Source organism: Callithrix jacchus, chromosome X (genome assembly GCF_049354715.1).
Source record: "Callithrix jacchus isolate 240 chromosome X, calJac240_pri, whole genome shotgun sequence".
Lineage (NCBI taxonomy): Eukaryota > Metazoa > Chordata > Mammalia > Primates > Cebidae > Callithrix > Callithrix jacchus.
The window spans coordinates 106,639,013-106,652,295 of NC_133524.1; the positions used below are offsets into that span (position 1 = coordinate 106,639,013).

General features: G+C 38.0%; 1 protein-coding gene across 5 annotated transcripts in view; it reads right to left on the minus strand.

Annotated features, from left to right (window-relative positions):
• The window catches only part of AMMECR1 (AMMECR nuclear protein 1), a 241,904-nt gene that overhangs the window by 34,966 nt on the left and 193,655 nt on the right, over positions 1–13,283 (minus strand). The window lies entirely within an intron of this gene.

Consider the following 13,283-nt stretch of genomic DNA (forward strand, 5'->3'; position numbering starts at 1 on the left):
GACAGACTGCCTCCTCAAGTGGGTCCCTGAGGAGACATCTCCCAGCAGGGGTCAACAGATACCTCATATAGGAGAGCTCCAGCTGGCATCTACTGGGTGCCCCTCTGGTACAAAGCTTCTAGAAGAAGGAACAGGCAGCAATCTTTGATGTTCTGCAGTCTTCACTGGTGATACCCAGGCAGACAAGTGTCTGGAGTGGACCTCCAGCAACCTCCAGCAGACCTGCAGCAGAGGGGACTGACTGCTAGAAGGAAAACTAACAAACAAAAAGGAACAGCATCAACATCAACAAAAGGATGTCCATCAGGGCCAGGCGTGGTGGCTCATGCCTGTAATCCTAGCACTTTGGGAGGCCGAGGCAGGTGGATCACAAGGTCAAGAGATCGAGACCATCCTGGTCAACATTGTGAAACCCCATCTCTACTAAAAATACAAAAAATTAGCCGGGCATGGTGGTGCATGCCTGTAATCCCAGCTACTCAGGAGGCTGAGGCAGGAGAATTGCCTGAACCCAGGAGGAGGAGGTTGCGGTGAACCAAGATCGCGCCATCGCACTCCAGCCTGGGTAACAAGAATGAAACTCCATCTCAAAAAAAAAAAAAAAAGATACCCCATCAGAAGGTCACCAGCATCAAAGACCAAAGGAAGATTAATCCACGAAGATGAGGAAAAACCAGCACAAAAAGGCTGAAAATTCCAAACACCAGAATGCCTGTTCTCCTTGAAAGGATCACAACTTCTCAAGAATGAGTTTGACAAATTGACTGAAGTAGGCTTCGGAGGGTGGGTAATAACAAATCTCCGAGCTAAAGGAGCATGTTCTAATCCAATGCAAGGAAATTAAGAACCATGAAAAAAAGGTTAGAGGAACTGCTAATTAGAATAACCAGTTTAGACAAAAACATAAATGAACTCATGAAGCTGAAAAACACAGCACGAGAATCTTGTGAAGCATACACAAGTATCAATAGCCAAATCAATCAACTAGAAGAAAAGATATCAGAAACTGAACATCAACTTAATGAAATAAAGTGTGAAGACAAGATTAGAGAAATAAGAATGAAAAGGAATGAACAGAGCCTCCAAGAAATATGACACTATGTGAAAAGACCAAACCGACCTTTGATTGATGTACCTGAAAGTGACAGGGAGAATGGAACCAAGTTGGAGAATGCACTTCAGGATGTTGTCCAGGAGAACTTCCCTAACCTAGCAAGACAGGCCAGCATTCAAATTCAGGAAATACAGAGACCACCACAAAGATACTCCTCAAGAAGAGCAACTCCAAGCCACAGAATTGTCAGATTCTAGAAGAAGGAACAGGCAGCAATCTTTGATGTTCTGCAGCCTTCACTGGTGATACCCAGGCAGACAGTGTCTGGAGTGGACCTCCAGAAACCTCCATTTCAACCAGGAAGGTTGAAATGACAGAAAAAAATGTTAAGGGCAGCCAGAGAGAAAGGTCAGGTTACCCACAAAGGGAAGCCCATCAGACTAACAGCAGATCTCTCTATATACACCCTGCAAGCCAGAAGAGTGTGGGGGGCAATATTCAACACTCTTAAAGAAAAGAATTTTCAACCCAGAATTTCACATCCAGCCAAACTAAGCTTCATAAGCAAAGAAGAAATAAAATCCTTTACAAACAAGCAAATGCTGAGAGATTTTGTCACCACCAAGCCTGCCTTACAGGAGTTCCTGAAGGAAGCACTAAATATGGAAAGGAAAAACTGGTACTAGCCACTGCAAAAATATGCCAAATTGTAAAGACCATTGATGCTCTGAAGAAACTGCATCAACTAATGGGCAAAGTAACTGACTAGTAATCACAATAACAGGATCAAATTCACACATAACAATATTAACCTTAAATGTAAATGGGCTAAATGCCCCAATTAAAAAGACACAAAGACTAGCAAATTGGATAAAGAGTCAAGACCCATCCATGTGCTGTATACAGGAGATCCATCTCACGTGCAAAGACATACAAAGGCTCAAAATAAAGGGATGGAGGAAGATTAACCAAGCAAATGGAAAGCAAAAAAGAAGCAGGATTCGCAATCCTAGTCTCTGAGACAAAGAAGGGTATTATATAATGGTAAAGGCGTCAATGCAACAAGAAGAGCTAACTATCCTAAATATATATGCACTCACTACAAGAGCACCCAGATTCATAAAGCAAGTTCTTAGAGACCTACAAAGAGACTGAGACTCCCACACAATAATAGTGGGAGACTTTAACATCCCACTGTCAAAATTAGACAGATAGATGAGATAGAAAATTAACAAGGATATTCAGGACTTGGACTCAGCTCTGGACAAAGCAAACCTAATAGACATCTACAGAACTCTCATCCCAAATTCACAGAATATACATTCTTCTCAGCAGTACATTGCACTTATTATAAAACTCACCACATAATTGGAAGTAAAACACTCCTCAGAAAATGCAGAAGAACAGAAATCATAACGAACAGCCTCTCAGACCACAGTGCAATCTAATTAGAACTCAGGATTAAGAAACTCACTCAAAACTGAACTACATGAAAACTAAACAACCTGCTCTTGAATGACTACTGGGTAAATAACAAAATTATGACAGAAATAAATAAGTTCTTTGAAATCAATAAGAACAAAGACATAACATACCAGAATCTCTGGGATGCAGCTAAAGCAATGTTTAAAGGGAAATTTATAGCACTAAATGCCCACAGGAGAAAGCAGGAAATATCTAAAATTGACACCCTAACATCACAATTAAAAGAACTAGAGAAGCAAGAGCAAACAAATTCAAAACCTAGCAGAAGACAAGAAATAACTATGATTAGAGCAGAACTGAATGAGACTGAAACATGAAAAAAACCTTCAAAAAAGATCAATGAATTCAGGAGCTGGTTCACTGAAAAGATTAACAAAATAGATAGACTGTTAGACTAATAAAGAAGAAAAGAGAGAAGAATCAAATAGACAAAGTAAAAAATGATAAAGAGAAGATAACCACTGATCCCACAGAAATACAAACTACCATAAGAGAATAATATAAACACCTCTATGCAAATAAACTAGAAAATCTAGAAGAAATTGATACATTTCCTGGATAAATACATCCTCCCAAGACTAAACCAGGAAGAAGTCAAATCCCTGAATAGATCAATAACAAGTTCTGAAATTGAGGCAGTAATTAATAGCCTACCAACCAAAAAAAGCCCAGGACCAGACGGATTCACAGCTGAATTCTACCAGAGGTACAAAGAGGAGTTGATGCCATTCCTTCTGAAACTTATTCTGAATAATAGAAAAAGAGGGACTCCTCCCTAACTCATTGTATGAGGCCAGCATCATCCTGATACCAAAACCTGGCAGAGACAGAACAAGAGAAAACTTCAGGCCAATATCCCTGATGAATATTGATGTGAAAATCCTCAATATAATACTGGCAAACTGAATCCAGCAGCATATCAAAAGCTTATCTACCACAACCAAGTCAGCTTCATCCCTGGGATGCAAGGCTGGTTCAACATACACAAATCAACAAACTTATTCCATCACATAAACAGAACCAATGACAAAAACCACATGATTATCTCAATAGATGCAGAAAAGGCCTTTGATAAAATTCAACACCCCTTCATGCTAAAAACTCTCAATAAGCTCGGTATTGATGGAATGTAACTCAAAACAATAAGAACTATGACATACCCACTGCCAATATCATACTGAATGGGCAAAAGCTGGAAGCATTCCCTTTGAAACCCGGCACAAGACAAAGATGCCCTGTCACCACTCCTATTCAACAAATGTCCATCAGTGATAACATAGATAAAGAAAATTTAGCACATATACACCATGGAATACTATGCAGCCATAAAAAAGGATGAGTTCATGTCCTTTGAAGAGACATGAATGAAGCTGGAAACCATCATTCTCAGCAAACTAACACAGGAACAGAAAACCAAACACTGCATAAGTGTTTGGTCTTCCAGCTCTACACAACCACTCCCTCTGTGAGCATGCCTCACTGCCTAGGAGTCTTAGTTACCTTGTCACAAATAGAGCCTAACTAATTATATTGTAAGCTCCTGGATTTGTACAGGTTTCTCTTAAGCATAAGACATACTCATAAGTGGGAGTTGAACAATGATAACACATGGACACAGGGAGGGGAACATCACACACCAGGGCCTGTTGGGGAGTGGGGAACTAGAGGTGGGATAGCATTAGGAGAAATATCTAATGTAGTTGACAGGTTGATGGGTGCAACAAACCACCATGGCACGTGTATTCCTATGTAACAAACCTGCGTGTTCTGTACATGTATCCCAGAACTGAAAGTACAATAACAATAATAAGGAAATATAGCAGAAGCCTGTTTACATAGTTTGATTCCTTGCTTACTGTCTGACTTAAGAGAGTCACACTACCTTGTGGGTACATTTAGCTGTAAAATAGGGGGAAGGAAAAAAAGATTTATGCCCCTGAGATTATAGACCTACCCAAAAAAGCAAACATAATACAAACCCAAAGCAACAACTGAACTTCTTTGGAAACCTGTAAGTTATGTACTAAACATACAGTCATTATGAAATAAATATCAAATGCAAACTCACCAAAGTAGCATCACTGTTCAAAGGAAGCATTCCTGGAGGTTGTTACTCCTCACACATCCGTACTGGCTTTAACTTCACTAGCACAGGGCAGTCTTCCAGCTCTCCACAACCACTCCCTCTACAAGCATGGCTCACTGCCTAGGAGTCTTAGCTACCTTGTCACAAAGAAAGCCTAACTACTCTAATTATATTGTAAGCTCCTGGATTTGTACAGGTTTCCCTTAAGCATAAGACACACAAAACTAGCACATCATGGGTGCTGTACAAATTTTGCTTGGTTTGAGGTGCTAATACTCCTTCTTTTCATATACAGAATGGTAAATCAGAGCAATAACATTAAAAATGGCTCCAAGATTTCTTGTTTCTATAGAAACCTTCAAAACATCAGAACTACCAAATGTGTTTTCTTAAGAAAATTTGGTACACTAAAATTGATAGATATCCTTTCAAAGGCCTATGCAAGAATACTGAATAAAATAATCATAGGCCAATGTTCCAACAAAAGTGAAGTGCTAGCCAGTAAGTTTCACAAGGAAAAAAAAATCTCCAAAACAGTTTTGGGCAAGAAAGTCACCAAAAAAGTCTCCTCTCTTTTAAGATGTTAAGTCTCTTTGTATGCTGGGTTAATCATCTTTGTCATCTCTGTATCATCAATGTTAATTAAGAGTAACAAGAGGGCCCACAAGTCCAAACTCATCTACAACTTGACATCCTAAACTTGTGACTCTTTAAATGAGAATTTTGCTTTTTAAATTATGGCTTGGCTTGGGCAAATACTTATGGTAGTCAGCATACACAGGGCACAAACCAACTGCTGCAGCAGAGGGAGGCAGCTCTGAGTTTTTCCAGTTTGGTAACATTTTTCTATAGAACGTTATATAAGCCATAATCTATACCTGGATAAAACTAAGCACTGACTACTAATTTTCTAAATAAATACTAAGAAATAAATGTAGTCAAAACAATTTGGACACTTATCTGAAATTGCTTCACTATTCAATGCTAGGCAATTACAACATATTAGCATTAAAATACATGTTTACAATCTGTTATTTGAAATGGTTCTTTTTTTTTTTTTTTTTGAGACGGAGTTTCACTCGTTACCCAGGCTGGAGTGCAATGGCGCGATCTCGGCTCACCGCAACCTCTGCCTCCTGGGTTCAGGCAATTCTCCTGCCTCAGCCTCCTGAGTACCTGGGATTACAGGCACGCGCCACCACGTCCAGCTAATTTTTTGTATTTTTAGTAGAGACGGGGTTTCGATCTCTTGACCTCGTGATCCACCCGCCTCGGCCTCCCAAAGTGCTGGGATTACAGGCTTGAGCCACCACGCCCAGCCTTGAAATGGTTCTTTTTAATAATGTGTACAATAGCAACCACCCTGTCATTTTCACTGAATTTCAGGGCTTCTTTTCCCTTCAGAAAATACAAGTCAACATCTGTACCAAAGGAACCATCTAAATTATTTTGTGGTTCTAGCTGTTTTCACTGCACTATACGAACGTTGCTCAAAACTGAGTGACCCCAGAAGATAGCTGGAAATGTTAATTCCTTTGTTAATATTAATTACTCCAATGAAAACTGGACTCTTTGCCTCCAGGAAACTTACCCCATCATCTAGCTTTGAGAGTCTAGGCAAGTCAAAGAAGCCAAGGTGTCACAGGGCATTCCTACACACATTGCAGAGGACACTTTGGATACAGTTACACCAATCTGAGAGTTTCATAGTTAGAACATCACTCAGCTACAATATAAAAACAACTCTTGTAAATTAAAATCATATTCACAAAACATCTGGAAAATTCCCCAAAGGAGAAGCGATTCCCAAAAATATTGTTAAATAGATGGAAGATGCTCACTTTTATCATAATCGAAAAATTCAGTCAGATTCCATTGTACTAGACAAATCAACAGATGTGCTGTTTACCTTTAAAGATGCCTGGAATCTATTTTAGTTCAGCCTTGAAATCCAGCCGTTCTTAGGCAATAAGAACAGATATTTAAATTCCATAACAACAATCCAATGTTTACAAACATTTATTTCTTTATAGATTTCTCATCCACAAAATGTATTTTTGGTCAGAAAGAAGAACTTTAAAGGTTCAGCTGTATTTTCTAAGCTTTGCTTTGTGGCATGGCCTAAGAGAAAATAATAATATCAAGGGTCTTTTCCCATTATTTTATTATAATTTTAAATAAAATATTGAATAAGATAATATATATAATAGTATATTACTCTATTTCACTGTCACTACCATATCCTGAATGCAAACAATTTTCAATAAATTCTTAATTTAAAAAAATCTTGAACATTCAAATTCAGAAAAAAGATAAGCTAGAATTAATTCAAAATTACTTTCACATTAAAAATGACTTACAATGTGTCAAATGTGTTCCTTATCCTGTGTTGCCTATCACTTTTCATCTTGTCATCCTCCCCCTGTCCCCATCATCTAAGAAGGAACCTTTGGAGCCATCTTCAAGTCTTCCCTTTAGCTTACTTTACACATATAGTCTCATCTTGTTCAATTACTACCTTATCTCTGTTATATGTCTCTTTATATCCCTCCTGTTACTAACCTAATTCAGGCCTGTAGCATCTTTCATTTGGAATATTTAAAATTAGCTTCATAACTCTCTGGTCTCTAATCTCTATCCTTTCTATTCCATCCTATATATCAATGTAAGCAGCCCAAGTCAGGGATGTGACTCGGGCTGCTTGTATATATTTCTCTCTTCATATATATTTCTCTGTCTCCTCATATTTGGCTCAGGAAGTATTTTGGATGCATAATCCATATCTCCACTTCTGAATGTTGAAATTGAGTTGTGTATGTCCATAGAGGTTCAGCTTACACATCAGTTAGTTGGCAAAACCTTCCCCAATCTATCCAACCAGAGCTAATTTCTCCCATGTCCAGTAGCATCGTTTCTACATTTAATGCAACATGTATTACATTCTTCCTTATAGTTCTTTTGTGCACATGCCAATTTCCCTTAAAAGACTACAAGCTCTTGGGCACAGATATCATGTATTGTTGATCTTTGTAGCTCCATAGTACCTAATATAGTACCATGGTCAGAGTTAAGTGCTCGATAAATGTGGAATTGAACTGACTATTATGTCAGCCTGATATAATTGAGAAGGAAGACTGTCAGGATTTATAATAAATTATGTATTTAACCACAGCTGTGTTGTTTTAACTGCTACATATTTAGAGAAAACACTGAATGCATCTTTCAATCAAGCTTTGAAATGATAGTAACTATTGTAAGTCTGAATTACCTTATGTAGAACAGCAAGAACACTGAAATCTGTAGTAACAGTGAATCATGCCAGTGAAAAAAGACCTTTTACAGTAGATTCAGCTGTACAAGTTCAACCAATAAATGACAAAGGTCATATATTTTTTTAAATCCAGAATATAAAGAGGGCAATATTACGCATATTAATGAAACCTAGCTAAGAGATACTGGATACAGCACATTAGATCTGAATCAGTCACTGCTCCATGCTGCAGCTGGTTTTGGATCCTTTCCCACTGAAGGGCTGAGTAGATGTGATCCCACTTAATTTCCAAGTCTGACAAAATCACAACTTGGAAGTGGCCTGACTACTGGCAATTGTTAAGCACAGTAAATCCCTTCTCCTTCTGTAACCCCCTCAAATGTCCTGCATTCACAACTCTTTTATACCAGATGTTTTGTTGAAATTAACACATTCCTATCAAATGCATATCAAAAGGACTTTTCTCCCTACTGCAAGGGAGCTTTATTATATTGAGCATTCCATTTAACCTCCAAACTGTTTATTTGTTACATAGACACTTATTGTATGGTATTTATTGCAGGGGGAATGACAAGGGAAGCTGGACTCAGCATAGGGTGGGATCCATTCAGGAGTGAATATTCCCACAGTTAATGATAGCAGACAAAAGCCCTTAGAAGACACATCTCAAAAGGACTTTTAAAATACAAAATGTTCCAATCCCTAACCCAAATCTTCTTTGTGAAAAAGAGATGAGGTACTGTTTTGTTTGTTGAATGCAAGTTTTATTTTTTTAATCAACACAGCATCTCTAGGTGGTTTCATGCATTAGCAGAATCAAGCATTGTTAACTAGATATTAATAAATGGCAGGATGTGAAGCTATGACCTAGGATTGCTCACCTGAAACACCGGTCCTCCCAAAGTTTTCAGCTGTCACAGAAAGATCATATCATTTGTGAAAAGCAATCACCCACTCACTCAACCTTTGTAGGTCCAGGAACTACAAACAAAACTTCACAGAAATGTCCATCTCTCTCTTGCAGGGACTTAAAAATAATATATGGACAGTAGTGCTACTGTGAATAAAATGTCCTTCATAAAACAATTCCAGTAAGCAGCCCTCATGGCACCTCTTCTTATAAAGTGATTGTAAGTTGCAATTGTCTGCTAGAGGTAATATACAGGATGTTAAATAGCATCCCCATTTCTTTTTTCCAGGCTATTTCCATTTCTCATCTCATTTCTACAATTAGTATATATAGATTATTCCATGGGAGCACATCTTAAATTTATATTTCAATTGTTTCATTTTTTTATAGTAGCACAACTTAATAGCTGTGACTAGAATATCTAAATATCTCATAAGAACTGAGTGTTCCTATCCTTTATTAAATGAAAACTGATCCAGTTATAAAACAAGTGAGTTACAATTTCCTTGATTTAAAACTATAAATAGAAAATAAAATGCCAATACATCTCACTATTCCTAAAAGTAAAAGTAAATCACCTTTGCAAATTAATGTTATTTTCCTATGACTTACACTTTCAGAGATGCTTTAATCTTCATTTCTCACTTCCTTTGCATAGGCTGTGGCTCCTAACACTTTCTTTAATTATCTTACTCAGCTAGTAAACAAATACTTCAGTATGCTAGAGGAAATGACTCTCTTATTCAAACATTTATTTTGCTCTAAGCCTAATCCCTCATAGCTACTTAGGGGATGCCAAGATGTGAAAAATATAGTCCAGGTCCTCAAGGGACTACCAATCTAAGTAGGAAAGACAATCATGTTAGAAACTACACTGCAAGGCAAGATAAAGCAAGTGCTGTAACAGAGGTACCAGTAATGTGTTATGAACATACAAGGGAAGAAACAGTAACTCTGGGAAGTTAGGAGACATCATTGGGTGAGTCTTTTGGGAAACAGAAGAAATTTACAGTACAAAAGTGTAGAACCATGAGCATTTACTAGTATATTTGCTTTGAACATTTTTAATTTTCTGGAAGGTTTCCTTAGTCTTGAACTTAAAATGGGCTACACTTTAAGCAAGAAACAGAATCGCAACAATCAACTCTAACATTCTAACTCAGCAGAATTTCTGCTTTACCATGTCCCATTACTCTTTCCTCCTACCTCTCTGGCTTATGACAAAAATGGCACTTAAAGACACTGTGCAGCCTCACTGATATCCCAAAGTCTAAAAATGTTACCAATTTCTGGGCTAGCATGTATAGCCCTTTGCTGGTTTCTCTTCAACTACATCATTAATTTGTCATTTTGCCATGCCAGGTATGTGGGACTTGAATATGTGAAATAAAAACTTCTTATTGTGGCAAAATCCTTTTAAAACCTATTAAGAGACATGTGACATGGGCTGGGCATGAATGCTCACTCCTGTAATCCCAGCACTTTGGAAGGCCAAGCCAGGTGGATAGCTTGAGTCCAGGAGTTTGAGACCACTTTGGGCAACATGGTGAAACCCCAACTCTCCAAAAAACACAAAAATTGGCCAGGTGTGGTGGCTTGTACCTGTAATCCCAGCATGTTGGCAGGCCAAGGTGGGTGGATCACTTGAGCCCAGGAGTTCAACACGGTGAAACCCTGTCTCTACAAAAAATACAAAAATTAGCCAGGTTTGCTTGTGCCTGTAATCCCACCTACTTGGGTGGCTGAGGTGGGAGAATCATTTGAGCCTTGAAGGCAGAGGTTGCAGTGAGCCCAGATGGCTCCATCACACTCCAGCCTGGGCGACAGGAGTGAAACCCTGTCTCACCTCTTCCCCCCAAAAAAGAAACACGTGTGACATGGACAATGTCCCAACCAACCCTGCTATTAGTTATTAGTTTTATTATTTTAACAGACACTATATGAAAACAAGTTTGAAAAGTATTTTCACTGTCAAATTTAAAAATACCTATCCTGATAACAGGTTTCCAGTAATACTTGTTTAAGACAAAGAAAGGTTTTTAAATGGATCAGGAGTAAAACATAAGGTATTGAATGATGCCTGTGACTCTAAAGTTTTCATTACTGTTTGCCACAAAATTTTAAAAGAATGCATCATAAAATACTTGAATACAATAGAAAGTACATTTTAAAAATCTTTGCCATTCAAATACTCAGATCCTCAAATCCCAGCTACAGTACAATCTGACGCTGACAGCAGTGGCTCACATCTAAAGTCACATCACTTTTTGAGGCCGAGGTGGGAAGATCACTTGAGCCTAGGAATTTCAGACCAACCTGGGCAATATGGCGAAACAATGTCCCTACAAAAATCATGAAAATTTTGCTGGGTATAGTGGTCCGCACCTAGAGTACCAGATATCTGGGTGGCTAAGGTGAGAGAATTGCTTGAACCCGGGAGGTCAAGACTGCAATGAGCTGTGATTGCACCACTGCACTCCATCTTGGTTGATAGAGCAAGATCCTGTCTCAAAAAAAAAAAAAAAGAAAACGATGACTTTATTTTTTTGAACTTTACTATTGTAAGAAATCTAAGTTTGATAAGATGGACACAGTCCATGATTATTCTTATATACTTTCAATCCTTCCTGATATCAGTCATGGATATATTTGTGCTCCATTTATGTAACTGTTTTATGATAATATGTTCTATCAAAAACTGCCCCTAAGGAACTTCAAATTGCAAAAATGAAAACTAAGGCAATATATTTGGTCTTAATTACTTAGAAACTTGGAATTTGTTTCCTTAATTATACTTTCTAAGGAAAGGACTCACTTCTTAACTCCTCAATGATGTCTCCCTTTCAGCCAGTTGAATGAAGAGAAGAGCAGAGTCAGGATTTTTATTCACAGTTCTTTTATGGTGAATCCTTCCCTTGAAGCTCTCTAGTAGGCAGTGGATTTCAGAGAGTTGTGTCTGGCTAGAATCTAAGGGCTAAACTAGTATTCCATGTAAATTTACTGATATTAAGTGCAAATGTTGTACAGAAAGAAATTAATCACTTCTTGGCCTTTTGGCTAAGATCAAATTTAGAAAGAAATCAAAGTTTGGGGGGTATGTATCCCTGAGAAGGTGATAAATTCTGATGGGACTATGGAAGTTCAGAATACCAAACTGAACTGGGAGGATAGCTGTGAAGAAAAATGGCTTATTGAGGGAGACACTGCCTCAAGATTCTGAAAGGAAAGGGAATCCAAGAGAAGTTGAGACTAGAATTAATGGACTAGGAATATAAGGGAGATTTAACTGAGTTAAGAAACTGAGATCCCTAATGAAGAGAAAGGTTATTCAGTGATTGTTTTTTTCTGTAAGTGGACATCAGGGTATGAATACATTTTAAGTCAGAGAAACAAATGTCCAAAAGAAGCTTTCACCAGGGAAGGGGGAGTGATATTATTGGAAGGGAACAGAATCACACAGTGGTTGGCAGCACAGGCTTTGAAGTTAGATAGAATGAGGTTATGCATTAGCTGTCATTCAGCAAATTACTTAACCATCTAAGCCCTGGTTTTCCCTAACTGCAATATAAGTAAAATATTTTCAACTTCACATGGTTGTTAGAAATATTAGGTGAAGTAACTTACATAAAATCCTTATGAGAGTTCCAGCACACACACACAAAACAAGTTACAAGTATGATTGGAACATATAACAAGTAGAGGCATGTTTAAAGAAAAGTGAAATCTAAGATAATAAACTTAAGGTTTTGTTCTGAGTTTCTCTCATACAGATATTCTGTTACTCTTGCAGTTTTGGTTGAAGTCGAATAGTTCTAAGGGTATTCTTTATTTTATGGATGTATGCCTAAACTTGACACAAGGCAGATAACTCGAGAGTAAATCTTTACATTACAAAATGATTATTACAGGGTTCCTTGAAATTATATGCTTCTTAACTAAAATTAACAAACTCAGATACTTTTATGGGTACGTTTTCACTTTTTAAGCATCAAGTCACATATAATATGGGTACTTTTTATTCTGGAATTTGTATTGATAGTCCAAGGCAATGTCAGGAGACCTGTGTTCGAATTCTAGTTCCAACTCAGTGTCACTGTTGGGATCACTAAAATAACTAGCACCAGATAACTTCTGTAGTTGGCTGGACCCTAGAGCCCAGAGCCCAGAGATTCCAGCTAGGATCCTGGAATCTCTGGGCTCTAGGGTCCAGCCAACTCCAGAAGTCTAAGGAAGACTGTGAGAGAAGTTGTGGCAGCATTAGTTTCAAAGGTTTCAATTATAAGGGAAGAATTAAAATTTGTAATGGGTGGGTGGATGGGACTCAATTGTAAAGCTGTGCATCTTACCACTCCTAAACTCCTAAAGACTCAGATATTACTCAGAGGGTTAAGTTTAACCACTGCTGGTTAATGCAGCTTTCTATCAAGAATAAAGTACTAACTGCAGGCAATCTTTGACTTCTGGTACTTCATGGTGA